This window comes from Elaeis guineensis, chromosome 5 (assembly GCF_000442705.2).
Source record: "Elaeis guineensis isolate ETL-2024a chromosome 5, EG11, whole genome shotgun sequence".
In the NCBI taxonomy this organism is placed as follows: domain Eukaryota; kingdom Viridiplantae; phylum Streptophyta; class Magnoliopsida; order Arecales; family Arecaceae; genus Elaeis; species Elaeis guineensis.
In genome coordinates this window covers 113,428,732-113,443,076 of record NC_025997.2, presented here as the reverse complement: position 1 = coordinate 113,443,076, position 14,345 = coordinate 113,428,732, and the positions used below count along the sequence as shown (strand labels likewise).

Below are 14,345 nucleotides of genomic sequence, written 5' to 3'. Positions count from 1 at the left end.
TCACTAAGTTTTGGGCAAGTGTTACAGAATTTTGCATTTTTTATATTTTGATTATGTATTTCAGGTTGTTGCATGTTTGCAACCTAGATTCAATTTCATGCACAAAAATTTCATGCAATAAAATGAGGCTTGTCACGTGGATTGATTATGTTACTGAACTATGCCTATGCAATTCCACATTCTTCATTTGAGCTGCTTGCATATCTGGCCACTTTATCTGTGCAGGATAATAATATTCAGAATAGACTAACTTTTGCCTTGTATGCTGAAAGTGTGTCTGACTAATTGAACATTTCATGCTGACTGCAAATACTTTTGCTCTCTTGCCTATGTTGTGTTATAATGCAGTAATATATATGGGACTGGATAAGATTACTGGAGACTTCTTAACTTTTTTATTGTTTTCTGTCTAATGTGCCTGGATAATATTCTTTATTTTCACTGTCTCAAATGATGGCAAGCTATAACTTTTTTAACAGCATTGTCTTTCAATCATACATTTAGGCTGAATTAATCGACCCAGCAGTCAAGGGAACACTCAATGTTTTCAGTTCCTGCATTAAAACTCCTTCTGTTAAAAGATTGGTCGTAACATCGTCCATGGCTGCTGTTATACGCAATGGAAGACCGCTAACACCTGATGTGGTAGTTGATGAGACTTGGTTTTCTAATGCAGAGTATTGTAAGCAGGCAAAGGTATGAGCTGATACTGAGGTGTATTTTTCTCTTTTTGAATCATATCTGGATAGAGACAGCATGGAGGTTGTATGATCAAACATGGTTGTGACATGAATTCCCTGAGAACATATGCAAGAAAGAAAACTAGCTACTTTAATTATTTTTTCCCTGATCCTTTTTTGCAATGTTCTATGCAGAAACTTTTAATTTCCTTAGAATATTCATCAGAGGACACAACAAAATCTTATAAGTGATGTCCTCTTTGGAGCAGATCATGTTTTGTGTTGCATTATGTATGATTTGTTGGTGGCATCAATATGAAGTTAAAAAACGTGCAATGCATGGATGTGGATCAAACATGACATAGTTGTTGTATGGGTCACTGCGTGAAGGGGTTGATATGTTAGATTTGGTAGAAAGAATAGATTGGTTGTGGACTATATGCCCAATCCATTGACCCTTGTTGGGAGAAGGCTACAGCCACTGTGTAGCCCACCTTCTAACATATGGGTTGTTTTATCAACAAAAATAATCAATACAAGCCCATGTTTCCAGTCCCACATTTAAGTAGCATGTGTGTGCATGTATCTTGATTGAATAATTTAAGAGAAATGTATAGATTTATGAATATAGAAATGCATGCCTCATATGTCTAGTTGGCATTCTACTACCTGGTAATGTGTGTGGAGATGCCAAAATATAAATAATACTCCATGAATATTAGAGATTTTTTTTAACATTTTCACCCTGGAAAATGTGCCATATAAGCATTATACAGTCTTAGACATCACTAGTTTATTATTATTAGCATGTGACATGCAATTAACATATATTTTATTGAGAAAAATGATTTACTTAGATTTAAGTTTATGGAGATTTTTTTTGGTTTCTGTACCATAATTCACATTTTATTGAATCAAAATACCCTGACTATTGATAAATTTGACTACAGTATCCATGTTTCGTCAACTTTAATCTAATAATTTGTATAAGTTTTTTTTTTTGATATACATAGTTCAAAAAATATGCAATTGTAGAAAAAAGAGAACTCCCAAACGTTAATGTTTTGTGGATGAATATATTTGTTAGCATGAGAACATCATGTCCCTGTCGACTATCAGTCCTGTCTTTGATAACTGTATGTATGACGAATTGATGATCAAATGCTGTGAAAAATATACATAATTAAGATTTTTGTGAAGGTGGATGATTGCTCTTATCTTCTATTGCTTATCATATTTGCTAATTGTTTATCCCATTATCCCACAAATGTAGTTGTATGCTTGGGGCACATGTTCAAAATGTAAGGATCTGATCTTTCTACAAATATGCTTCTAGACGTCAAAACATTTTATGTCAAGTACATATATGCCTGTGTGTTGATACTTGATAAATTTTCAATTTGGGCTCTTGGTTTTGTACTTCTGGACCTATAGATGAATACAATTTCCTATGATGAACCTAAATTCCTTCTCAGTTTGTCTGGGTTTTGGACTGAGGATTGCTCGCCTGTTGCACAAGCTTGAGCATAAAGTGCATAAATGGTAAGATAGCCTTTCCTACCAGCCAAGAGGCCTTCTAAGTTTCATGGCAGGGTTCCTCTTTTACGCTAAAAGTTGCAAGTAGCAGAAATATTGCACCAATTCATAGATGGTCCATATAAAATTCAGTTTTCTATCATGAAACATATTTGTACATTGATTAATCACACTTTAATTCATAAGGCTGAACCTGTTTATATTAGATAAGACATGTTGATTAAGGAACATTCTATATCCTACAAGTAAAATCCAGAGCGTGAAGCATCATGAGATATATTGAATTCCTTCAACATGATCTAACAAACTGACCAGATAAGTCGGATAAAGCTGGTCATTTGTATTTTTTTTCCTTAACATTTTTTTATTGCTTGAATTATTGTTTATTCTCATTGTAATATGATGCCAATTGATTATTAGTGAGGCTATACTCTGTTAAAAGCTTACAGTTCATTATCTTATGTTGTAGATGAAGGTTTCTGATAATACTGGTAATGCAAAATTGCAATGTGATAGTTTATAAGACAAAAGAATAATTATGTTTAGTGTTTGTATGCAGTAACTTGAATAAAATTTATGGTTATGCTCCTCTTTAAATGTTAGAATAGCTTAGAGGTTTTAGTTGCTATTTGTTCCAGAGTACTGCAAGTGGTAAGCTACTCTACTTCTCGAGTTGTATTGGACTAAACAAAGTTAGTGGTATCTGTTTCGAGAATATTTTGCCTAAACTATCAGTTTCTATTAGAAGTGGTACGTACTCTCGAAGACATTGGCAGAGGAGGCTGCTTGGAAGTTTTCAAAGGATAATTCTATTGACATGGTAACAATAAATCCAGCAATGGTCATAGGTCCTCTTCTGCAACCTACTCTAAATACGAGTGCTGCTGCAATCCTGAACTTGATAAATGGTATGCAAAATTCCTGATACATGTCATATTAGCTGAATGTTGGTAAACAGTAACCAATACTTAACTCTCTCAGTTTAGCTACCTATAGTAAAGTATGCTTTTTTGAACAAAAAGAAACATCAGCTTCAAGGCATTGGGAAAAATTTTGGCCATACTTATTGCTACTTAGAATGACTATGGCAAGTCTAGAGGTGCTTGCATGCTTGAAGTCATGGGATTTGAAGCCTTACTCTTTATGTGCTCTATCATCAATGGAACTGTTGTACCTTTTTCCAAAAGGAAAAAGGAAAATGTAACTTTGTTACCAAATTGGTATCAGGGAACTATCAGAATTTTTGTCCAAAAAATCTCCCAAAATTTAGTTTTGAAAAAGAAATATTAATTGACAAGATAAAAGTCAGTACTAATGCCATGTGTAAACTAGCTTATGAGAGGGCTCTTAAACCATGTACCATTGATCACATATGAGTTTACCTTGAAAGCGGAACATTGACTTGAGATTCTAATAAAAGAAACATTCAACACATTTCAATTTTTTATGTCCCTTAAATTCCTTTAATGAGTTAAAAGAAGCTTCTGCTAGGGCATTATGCTCTCATGGCATAATGATATAGAGTTTCCTTCGATGCCAATAATTGAAAAAAAACATCCAATAGAGCAAGCTGCTTACAACAGCAGCAACAGTAGTGGAAAAAATAAAAACTCTTCCATTTTTAGCTCAACGTTCCACAGCAATAATATGAGCTCCTTCCTGAAAGAGGAAAAAAAAGTGCCAAGAAAAAGAAAACACTTAAAAATATCAATAAGTCAAATGGAGAAACATGCAGTAAACATTTAATTGACTACTTATTTAGATGCAATATCATAATATCAAACATGTATGAAACCAATATGGCAAGTTTTATGTTATTTGATAAAAATAGGTTAATGATTTAATAAAAATCATTGAAGTGAAAGTAAGTTGGCTCTTATATTTAAGCTTTGCCCGTTGGAGTTTATTAATGGGGCTAGCTCCTCCACTATATACATGTGCACTGGCATTATGTTTTTGTAGCTCTGATTTTTAGTCTTTCTAGTTTCAGGTTCGAACCCAACATATAAAATTTGTTTTATTTTTTATCTTTGATTTAGCTTTTTATAATCTGGACTGAAAAACTGTAAAATGCTATTCATATTATTAACTAGAACACTAATTATTGAACTAAACTCAACTCCACTCAACTAAACCTTAATCCCAAACTAGTTGGGGTCAGCTACATGAATCTTTTCCTTTGTTCCACTCGATTAGCACTATACTTTCTGAGAGTTATTGAGATAAACTATTATTACACTAAAAATGTAAAGAACAAATAGAAAAATTATGATAGCCATCATATCTAAAGTAAGATAAAAGGGTTTACCAAAAGAAAGGTATACCATATAAACCAAGGATTGCAGAACCATCCCGAATCACCTGGTTTAGGGTGTACTGCATCGTGCCGGCAACGGACCGTCCGGCAATCGAAATGAGAAACTGGAAAATGAGGGGAAGAGGGAGAAGAAAAGAGAGGAAAAGAGTGAGTGCGCCAGGGGGGGCGCCTCTGAATGCGTTGGAGAGCCATTGACTTCACTTAAAGTTGGCAATTGCATTGCCGACTTCAGCCAAAATCAGTAAAATAAAAAAATCGAAACAGGGGCTCCTATTTCTGAATCCCCTCTTTCGATCAAGAGGAGGGTGCAGCGCCTCATCCGGTTTTTCATTGGGTACACAGGCCTCTGACAGTCCTCCGATGACCATCGAAGGCCCTCTCTCCCTCTCCTCTTTCTCCATTCCTCCCCCCTCTCTCTTTTCCTCATGTCCTCTATCAACTATCTCTATTATGCCAATTTGGGCCCAGTATGGAATGGCCGGGAGCAAACCAATCCATGCTACCAGCAAACTGGTTCGAGCTTTAGTTTTAGCACAGCAAACCTTATATACAACCAATAGAACATTTATCAAAACACATAAGCCATAAAATTAATTAAAGTAAAAAAGAAGCAAGTAAATGCCTAGGTGAAGGTCTAGTGGTTTTATCCAAAATGGGCCAAAAATAAGTTGATAATTGTTCAAATGTCTAGTTTCATTGCTATAGGCCTAATAATGAAAAATCTCCAGATAAATGTTTCATTCATATAGAATTTTGAACCATGCTTCTTGTTGAACTCTTTGATTTGCTTCACTTTAGTGTTATAAACATGCTCTATTGAATGTAGATTATTCTTTTTGACAAAAATTTTTTTGCTGATGAAGGAAGAGAATTAAAATCTAACAAGTTCCTCTTGAATCATTTGTAGGATCTTCTACATATCCAAATGCAAGTTTTGGTGGGTTAATGTCAAAGATGTTGCCATCGCACATATTCTGGCATTTGAGGTTCCCTCAGCAAGTGGAAGATATTGTTTAGTTGAAAGAGTTGCTCACTATGCAGAGCTTGTGAAGATTTTGCATGAACAATATCCTGCTCTTAAGCTGCCAGAGAAGTAAGTTACTGTCTTCAATAGCATTGGATTTATGTAATCGCTGAGGCATATGTTTTAGAAACTATATTGTTTTAAGAAAAATAACTCTTTTGCTAATTGCTAATTTGTTATTCTTTTTTCTCATTGGGAATATGCGGTTTCTATGCATTTTGTCCTACATTCTTTCTCAATGTTCTGTCTTGCCTTTTTATGTTTCTGTCTATTCAGTAGGTCTATATCATAAAAAAAGAATTGTAACACCCAAGTCTTAGAACATGTATTGCTGTTCTTGGATTATGACCGAATATCATAGCTAATGTTTTTGGACCATTTCCTATCTTCATCCAGAATCTAGCAATTCATTCCTTTCTCACCCTTAGCCAAGCTGCAGACCCCAATCCATATTGAGGTTGCAAATTGTCTGTGCATATACAATACACAATCAAAGATGGGATTAGCATGGGAAGTGTCACAGCAATAGCAACATATCTTGTGAGTAATGAAGTATATTTTTTGACATTGTTTGTCTATATGTTCCTCAAGTATCATACCATTTGATGCACTAAGTAAATATTTTATTAAGTTTTAAGCTATAGACAACCTCTGAGTTTAATCTGCTATGGGCTAGCGCTAACAACTTGATATAAAAATTTTGTTTCCGTTTTACCGCTTAATTTTTGTAGCTGGGTCCATAATTTCATAGAATGCTGACACGTCCACCATATGGAGGTGATTCAACTACCAAATTTGCTTTTTTTTATCGTGTGAGTCAACATATGTAGAGATACATTCCATTATTTATCAAGTATTCAATTAAAGATTTAGCTCAAACTAAAGAGATGTCAAATCACATTACAACTCTGTATAATGGTTTGAATTCTGTTGAAAATTACTAGTTTATCCAAGTTGTTCTACTTGGTTTATCATACCCCAGCGGAGTCAAGGAAGTATAGATCTGCTTAAGCTTTATTCAAGCCTATTTTGATGAAATATGGGCAACCTAACAACTTGATATACAAATTTTGTTTTCTGTTTTATGCTTAATTTTTGTAGTGGGTCATAATTTCATAGAATGCTGACACGTCCACCCTATGAAGCATGAGTACTCCTATTTCAGCATGTACAGCATCGGGTATTTTCGGTGCTGGTATTCTTCGAACCACCGTACTTCTGTCTCTGCATTCTTGAGATTGCAAGTTTGTCCCTTGATGAACAGATGTGAGGAAAAGCTTTTTGCTGATGATACAGAGAATGAAGCAGCTGAAATTATTATCACTTGTTATCAAGACTTACTATTTTGATTTCTTCTATTATTTAGACTGCTAGTTTTTTTCTTTTGTTATTGCAATGTTTGTTTTTTTTTATGATGATATTTATAAATTTATTAAGATTTGAAAACTTAATTTTATTAATATTCGAATATTATATATATGATTCAATTTTTTAAATATTTTTATTAATATTGAATATTATATATATCCAAATATTAATAAAAATATAAAATATCTAGCCTATCCGTATTGTGATTTTTTCAATTTTTGTCATATCAAGTACCCATACTATAAAGTATCCGTATCGCGTACGTATCTATGCTTCCTAGCATCCACCATATGGAGGTGATTGACTACCAAATTTCTTTTTGTTGATTGTGTGAGTCAACATATGTAGAGATACATTCATTATTTACCAAGTATTCAATTAACGATTTAGCTCAAACTGAAGAGATGTCAAATCACATTACAACTTTGTATAATGGTTTGAATTTTGTTGAAAATTACTAGTTTATCCAAGTTGTTCTACTTGGTTTATCATACCCAAGCAGAGTCAAGTATAGACCTGCTTGAGCTTTATTCAGCATATTTTGACTGAAACACACAGATTTCATCAGAAAAATCAAACCCTAGTTTTGGGGAGCAACATTATTTCATACTATAACTTAAAAGCTTGTGTTTGTATCTACAGTAATAAATGACTGTGTGAGCATATTTATTTTTTTATCTATATCACCATGTCAAAATATCCATGCATGATTCCAAGAAGGAAACTGTAATTCATGCTAACCTATGTTTTAGATCTCTCATTCTTTTTCCAATTTTTTTTTTATGTGACCCTTTTTTTGTTTCTTTCTTTTTCTCTTTGCTTAAACTCAAAGGTATTACTTTTCTAGCTTTGGTAAATTTAAGCTGAAACTAGTACAAAATGTGAGGAAAAGCTGAAATTGACATATTATCTACTAATATGTGATTCTTAATGCAGCCAAGCACAGCTACTGCAGACACCATGGTTTAGTCCTTTTCCACTTTATGTAGTGTCTATACTCTATTTATTAGCAGCAGGGCTTTTAGGAGCCTGCTGCCATCTATTGGTGATTTATCTCTCTCTTGATGATATGTTCTCTCTCTATGACCTTCTTGGCACAACCTTTTTGTCGTAGATACTACTTCGTGCTTGACTATCCATTGGACATGACTTTGTGCTTGTCTCTTCTTTGAGCTTGTTGGACCTCATGAGCTTTGTCCAAGATTCTCTTGGTTCCAACTTGTCCTCTTTAATTTCCTCATTCAATCTTTAGCTATCTACATCTCCCAAGTCATAAGAAGCTTGGACAACAAAGCGCAAATGTAACAAGAAGCTGTTCTAACCATAACAACATTAACTACATCTGACGCTCTCTTCTTTTAAATTAGGCCATTCCAATGCCCTAAGTATCTCAGAACTTCTTGAGTTGTATCTCGTAGCTGTGTATAATTTCAGTTTAAAGTTTTTCTACTTCAAATATGGATAACTACTGATTTGGCGACCTTTTCTACATGGATCAAATCCAAATCCTAATTGAACATCCCATTCTTAGTTCAAGTTTGCTATTGTCAGGCTCTGCTTAATCTGTAGCATTACTGTTCTCCCCATTGAAAGAAAAACCTGTGTATCTTATTGATGAAGATTACAGCCATGTCTCTGTAATTAAATATATGCCATGTATGTGCTATAAGTTATTGATTACCTAATGAATGTGTTCTGAAACATTTTTTGGTTTTCACACTGTGATCATAAAGCACATGTATCATGCTTGATTACTCTTCCTTGATCTTCTTTTATTCGTATCTTTGAAGTGTCAAATAAATGCTGAAATATTTTTCCAGAGCACAGATGTATATTTTTGTATTAACGTCTACTTTGCTTCCTCTGTCAACTTGTTCTCTACTTTCCTACTCTGTGAAGAGGTTTAAGGCTGCTTTTCAGCCAGTCATTCCAATTACTAGTTCTTGATGAGATAAGTTTTAATGAGTTACCCTTCAATCTAAATGTACATCTCTACTTAGATAAAGCTCTCTTTTTCAAAACTGTTCTCTGATTGTCATGCTTTATATGCTGGCAGGTGCGCAGATGACAAGCCCTTTGTGCCAATATATCAGGTCTCAAAGGAAAAGGTAAAAAGCTTGGGCATTGACTATATTCCTCTAGAGACAAGCATCAAAGAGACTGTCGAAAGCTTAAGGGAGAAGGGGTTTGCTAGTTTCTAAAAGTTGGCTGGTGCAAATTAAAGCTCACCCAGTTAGTTGGGACAATGCTTAATGGCACTAAAGACTACGAGATAGTCTAGCTCCACTGAACCAAGAGAACTCCCAACTTTGTTTTGTGCAACCGTGCAATCTTTGCTTTATTTGTTACTGAGACATTTTCTAGGAGATATTTTTATGAGTCTACCATGTTTGATTGTGTTTTCATGCCTGATAGTGGTGTTTTTCTGGCTATTTATAGGCTAAAATATGGTATGCACTGAGTTCCCCTTGACCTTCGCTTCATATGACTGAAAGAACGTCATGCCATGCCTTCAATGAGAAGGTTTCTAAGACAATACTATCTCATTAAGGTGTCATCATTATTGTTATTGACTATCATAATGAATATATCGGCTGTTAATTGTTGTCAATAAAACAAAATAACAGCATTATTTGCTAAAATAACTGTTGGTATATTATGGTATTAGTTTTTGGATAGCTTCTACCACATTTTTAGTAAGATGAGATAATGGTTTGTTCTCTAAACAAGGAAAACATGAAGTAAAAGATTTGGATATCTATCATGCAAACGACGTTATGGTGTAATAAGGGCTGTTATGTGAACGCATGCCATATATTGTACAACATAAGTTTGGGAATCGTAAATGATTATAATAGTTGTTTTGTCCTTCATAATTATTCATATATGAGAAATGTGGAAGAAAAATTACCATATCGGCTACCTAAGTTCTTGTTCTATTTTAGCTCACCCATGAAAAGTGCATGAATGGATCACTAGAAGAGGTGCACAGGTGGACCTTGTGATAGTCGTGAGTTGGATGACCAATAGCAACGCTTGTTTTTATTGGCTATTGGTTAAAGCACATGCTTGCATGTTACCATTGATTTTTATTTAGTTTTATCTTTTATATAAAAGAATATTGTACCATATATATATATATATATATAATATTATAAATAAGTCTATCTGCTGGAAGTCTAACAGCATCTAAGCATATGAGCCTAGGATTGCGGCAATCACTGTACATCAAGGGAGAATTTTTTACAAGCATGCAAAGTATTTCAAATAAATATTAATATAATATTAAAATTAATTAAAAATATTAAAGATTAAAATTTAATATATTAATCAAATCAAATAGTATCCAAATTCAAAAATATCTCACATCAAAAAAGTTTCAATAAAAAAAATAAAAATTGATCTAAATTTAATGAAGTTGATAGTATCAAATACGTCTCTAAAATTTTCTTCCCAAACAATGCTCAAGTTCATAATTAAATATCTAAATTTAAAAAAATAAAAAAGAGAGATAATGAGCTCGATAGTCTAGTAAGAAATAAAATCTCAATTAGATATTTTTGATATATTTATAAAATATATTGTTCGAAAGCAAATGCTATGAATATCATAAGAATATATATTTCATGCTAATTAATGCAAATCAAATTTTTTCAAAATTTTAAATACTCATATACGTACATAATCATAAATCCAACTCAAAATAAAACATATACAACTCAACAATCTTAACTACAGTCATATTTATTCTTATGCAGGACCAAAACAGAAACGATGAGCTCAATCAAAGTGTCAATATATAACTCTCATTGGCAGAGTTCAAAAATTAATGTATAATCTCTTTGATAGGGTCTAAAATTCAATGCACAATTCTCATTGGTAGGATCCAAAAATCAATGTATAACCCTCATTGTTGGGTCCAGAGTATCAACATATAATTCCTATTGACAGGATCTAGAGAACCAACATCTAACCCTATTGGGAGAGTCCAGAATATAGTCAGGCTGAGAGCTCAAACTTGATGGGTATCAAAGCACTTTTGGCAAAATAACATATTTATCATAATTTTATTCAATATATGCATATTTTATAATAAATTAATAAATTATAATATTTCAAAGATTAATTTTTGTTCAAAATACAGTTTCATAAATCATGCATAGTTTCAAAGACTAATTATCTACTTTCAAAATAAATTATGAAATATCTCGAAAAGATGGTTCATTACTTATCTTATGCAGAATACTGAATGGACAGATCAATTACTCTTGAGAGGATCCTTCAAAATCTATCATTCAAAATTATAGTCTTATATTGATTTTAATTTATAACTAATCAAAATAAAATCTCAAATCAAATTTCACTTAGGATCGAACCAGAAATTGGGTGTGCCTTTCGGATTAGATCTCAAGTATAAGATCAAACTAGGATCAAACTAATTATGGAAGATGGACCTCGAGTTTTATCGTTTCCTCTTGTTTCCAAAGCAAGGAGGTTCTTCCCCTAGCTGGCAACACTTGTGGCCAAAAAGCAAACCACGATGGTGACAACCGGCCTTGGTCCAATGATTGGCAGTGGCAAATGGTGTCGAAAATCAAGAACTAAATGTGAAAGAAAATAGGAGAAATTAATAATCAGAATTTCAAGAAATTTTTGACAGAAAATTTAGCAAAAATTCAAGCTTAGGAACTATAGAAGATCAAGGAGAAGATGACTAAAGGGATTTACCAAGTCTCCAATGAGAATCAATCTGATTTTCAGTGGCCAAAGTAAGATTAAAACATCGGTATATCAAGCAGAAAATAGAGAAAAGGGCAACCAAAATGGTGATCTTCAGTGAGGAAAAACTAAGGGATTGAGGTTTTAAATAGACCTCTTTGAAGAGAATTTGAGACCGATTTCTATTTGAAATCCTAGTCAAATGAGGAGTTCTCAATCAAAAGAAGGAACAGATCTCCTTTCGGAGTTCCTTCCATGTATTTCCAGTTCCTATCATATTTCCAACATGTGCGACCACAAGTTGGCTTATTTCTTTTTTTTTAATGTTAGGCCAGTTTTAAAGATTTGGGTATCACATTCCCCCACCCACCCACCCTAAAAAAAATGTCTTAGCTGTGCTTTCGAAGAGCTATGGATATTTTTATTTCATTTCACTTTCGGTCCTATGTAGTTTTTCTCTTTTTGTGTGAGAAGAGCTATGGATATTTTTATTTCATTTCATTCTTCAGTTCCTGTGTAGTTTTCTTTTGTGTGATGAGTCCATTGTACTTTGACATAAAGAATAACACGGCATCTTAGCACTTGATCTTTACGATCCACTAGCCGCACAAGATATTCTTCATAGGATAAATCCTTCTGAACTTGCAAAGGCCCAAGTTCTACAACATGATTTGAGTCCGGCATATACTTCAATATAGAAATATGGAAAATATGGTGCACCCTATTAAGCAAAGGTGGTAAGACTATTCGATAGCTACCCCACCAATTCTTTCCAAAATTTCAAATGGTTCATTATATCTGGGATTCAATTTGTCTTGAACACCAAGCCTCAAAACTCCTTTCAAATGAGATACTTCAAGAAATATATGTTCCTCGACTTGAAATTCTAACTCTCATCTTTGAACATCTACATAACTCTTTTTTGCCTACTCTGGACTGGTCAAAGTCGTTCCTTAATTAATTGAATATTCTTGACTATTTGCTGCACAAGTTTAGGCCCCAATAATCTTCTCTACTAATATCATCCCAGTGAATCGACGATCGATATCTTCTACCATATAATACTTCATAAGGTGCTATTCGAATACTAGCCTGATAATATTATTATAAACAACTCAATCAAAGATATGTGCTCATCCATAAACCTTGCATATTCAGAATATAGACTCTAGCATATCTTCTAAGATCTGGATAGTTCTCTCTGACTGGCCATCAATTTCTGGATGAAATACTATACTAAATTCAATTTAGCCCTAAGGATTTATGCAAACTCTTCCAAAATTTGATACGATCTGGTGTCCCAATCTGAAATAATTGTCATAGGATTCTATGTAGCCTTACAATTTTTTTTATATATAATTTTGCTAGCTTTTCAAACTGAAACCAACTCTAATTAATAAAAAGTATGCAGGCTTTGTTAATCTACCCAAACTATTCAAACTGCATCATTAGCATCAAAAATCTTGATAATCCAGTTACAAAATCTATAGTGATATTTTCTCACTTCCATACTAGAATATCAAGAGGTTGAAGCATCCTATCGGCCTCTGGTGTTTAGCCTTGACCTTTTGCATGGTAAATATAGCCATGAACTAAGCAATTCTCTTTTCATATTATTCCACCAATACATCTCTTTTAAATCTCAATATCTCTTAAACTGGATGAATTGTGTATCCCATCTGATGAGCTTCTCTAATTTTTTTTTTTAAGTTCTGAATCTATGGGTATGCAAATTCTATGTTAAAATCTCAAAGAACATCGTCAAGAATCCCAAATTCAGATGATCACTTGATTCCACCAATTCTTTTATCTTGAATAATTGTGGATCATTACTCTAAGTAGCTTTAATTCTTTCTATAAGTGTTGGCTAAATTTTATATTTGCTAGATGTACATCTGCATCATACAATCGATCTCTAACTCAAGTTTCTCATATCATTCAAAATTTATTATTGATGTGTGATTAAGAAAGCCAAGTTTCCTACGGACTTTCTGCTCAAGGCATTGGCAACTACGTTAGTTTTTTTAGGATGATAATCATAATCTTTTTAATAATTCAAATTATCTTTTTATCTCATATTTAATTCTTTGAGTGAAGATAGATTTAAACTCTTATGATCCGTAAATACTTCACATCGTACTCAATAATAATGTCTCCATATTTTTAAGAGTGAAGACTACTGTTGCTAACTCTAAATCATGGTAACATAATTCTACTCATAAGTTTCAATTATCTAAAAGTATAAGCCACCACTTTATTATATTGCATCAGTCACATCTAAGACTTTTCTAAAAGCATCACTCTAGATTATGAATCCTTCACTATCTGAGGGTAGGGTGAGAATTAGTAGAGAAACTAATCTTCTCTTTAACTCTTGGAAACTTTGCTCACAATTATCGGTCCATTCAAACTTGACTCTCCTTTGAGTTAAACGAGTCAAAGGCATAGCTATATTAGAAAATTCTTCCACAAATCTCATGTAATAGCCTGTCATTCCAGAAAATTATATATTTTTAATATATTTGTTGGCCTGTTCCACTATACCACAATCTCTATCTTCTTTGGATATAGGAGATTCCATCTTTAGATATAATATGTTCCAAAAATATTACTTTATCCAACTAAAATTACACTTCTTCAATTAGCATAGAGTTTCTTATTTCTTAAGATCTGCAATACACATCTCAAATATTCCTTATGT

General features: G+C 33.2%; 1 pseudogene; it reads left to right on the top strand.

Annotated features, from left to right (window-relative positions):
* Positions 1-9,461, top strand: part of LOC140858178 (phenylacetaldehyde reductase-like) — a 14,192-nt pseudogene extending 4,731 nt beyond the window's left edge.
* Positions 9,462-14,345: the final 4,884 nt, after the last annotated feature.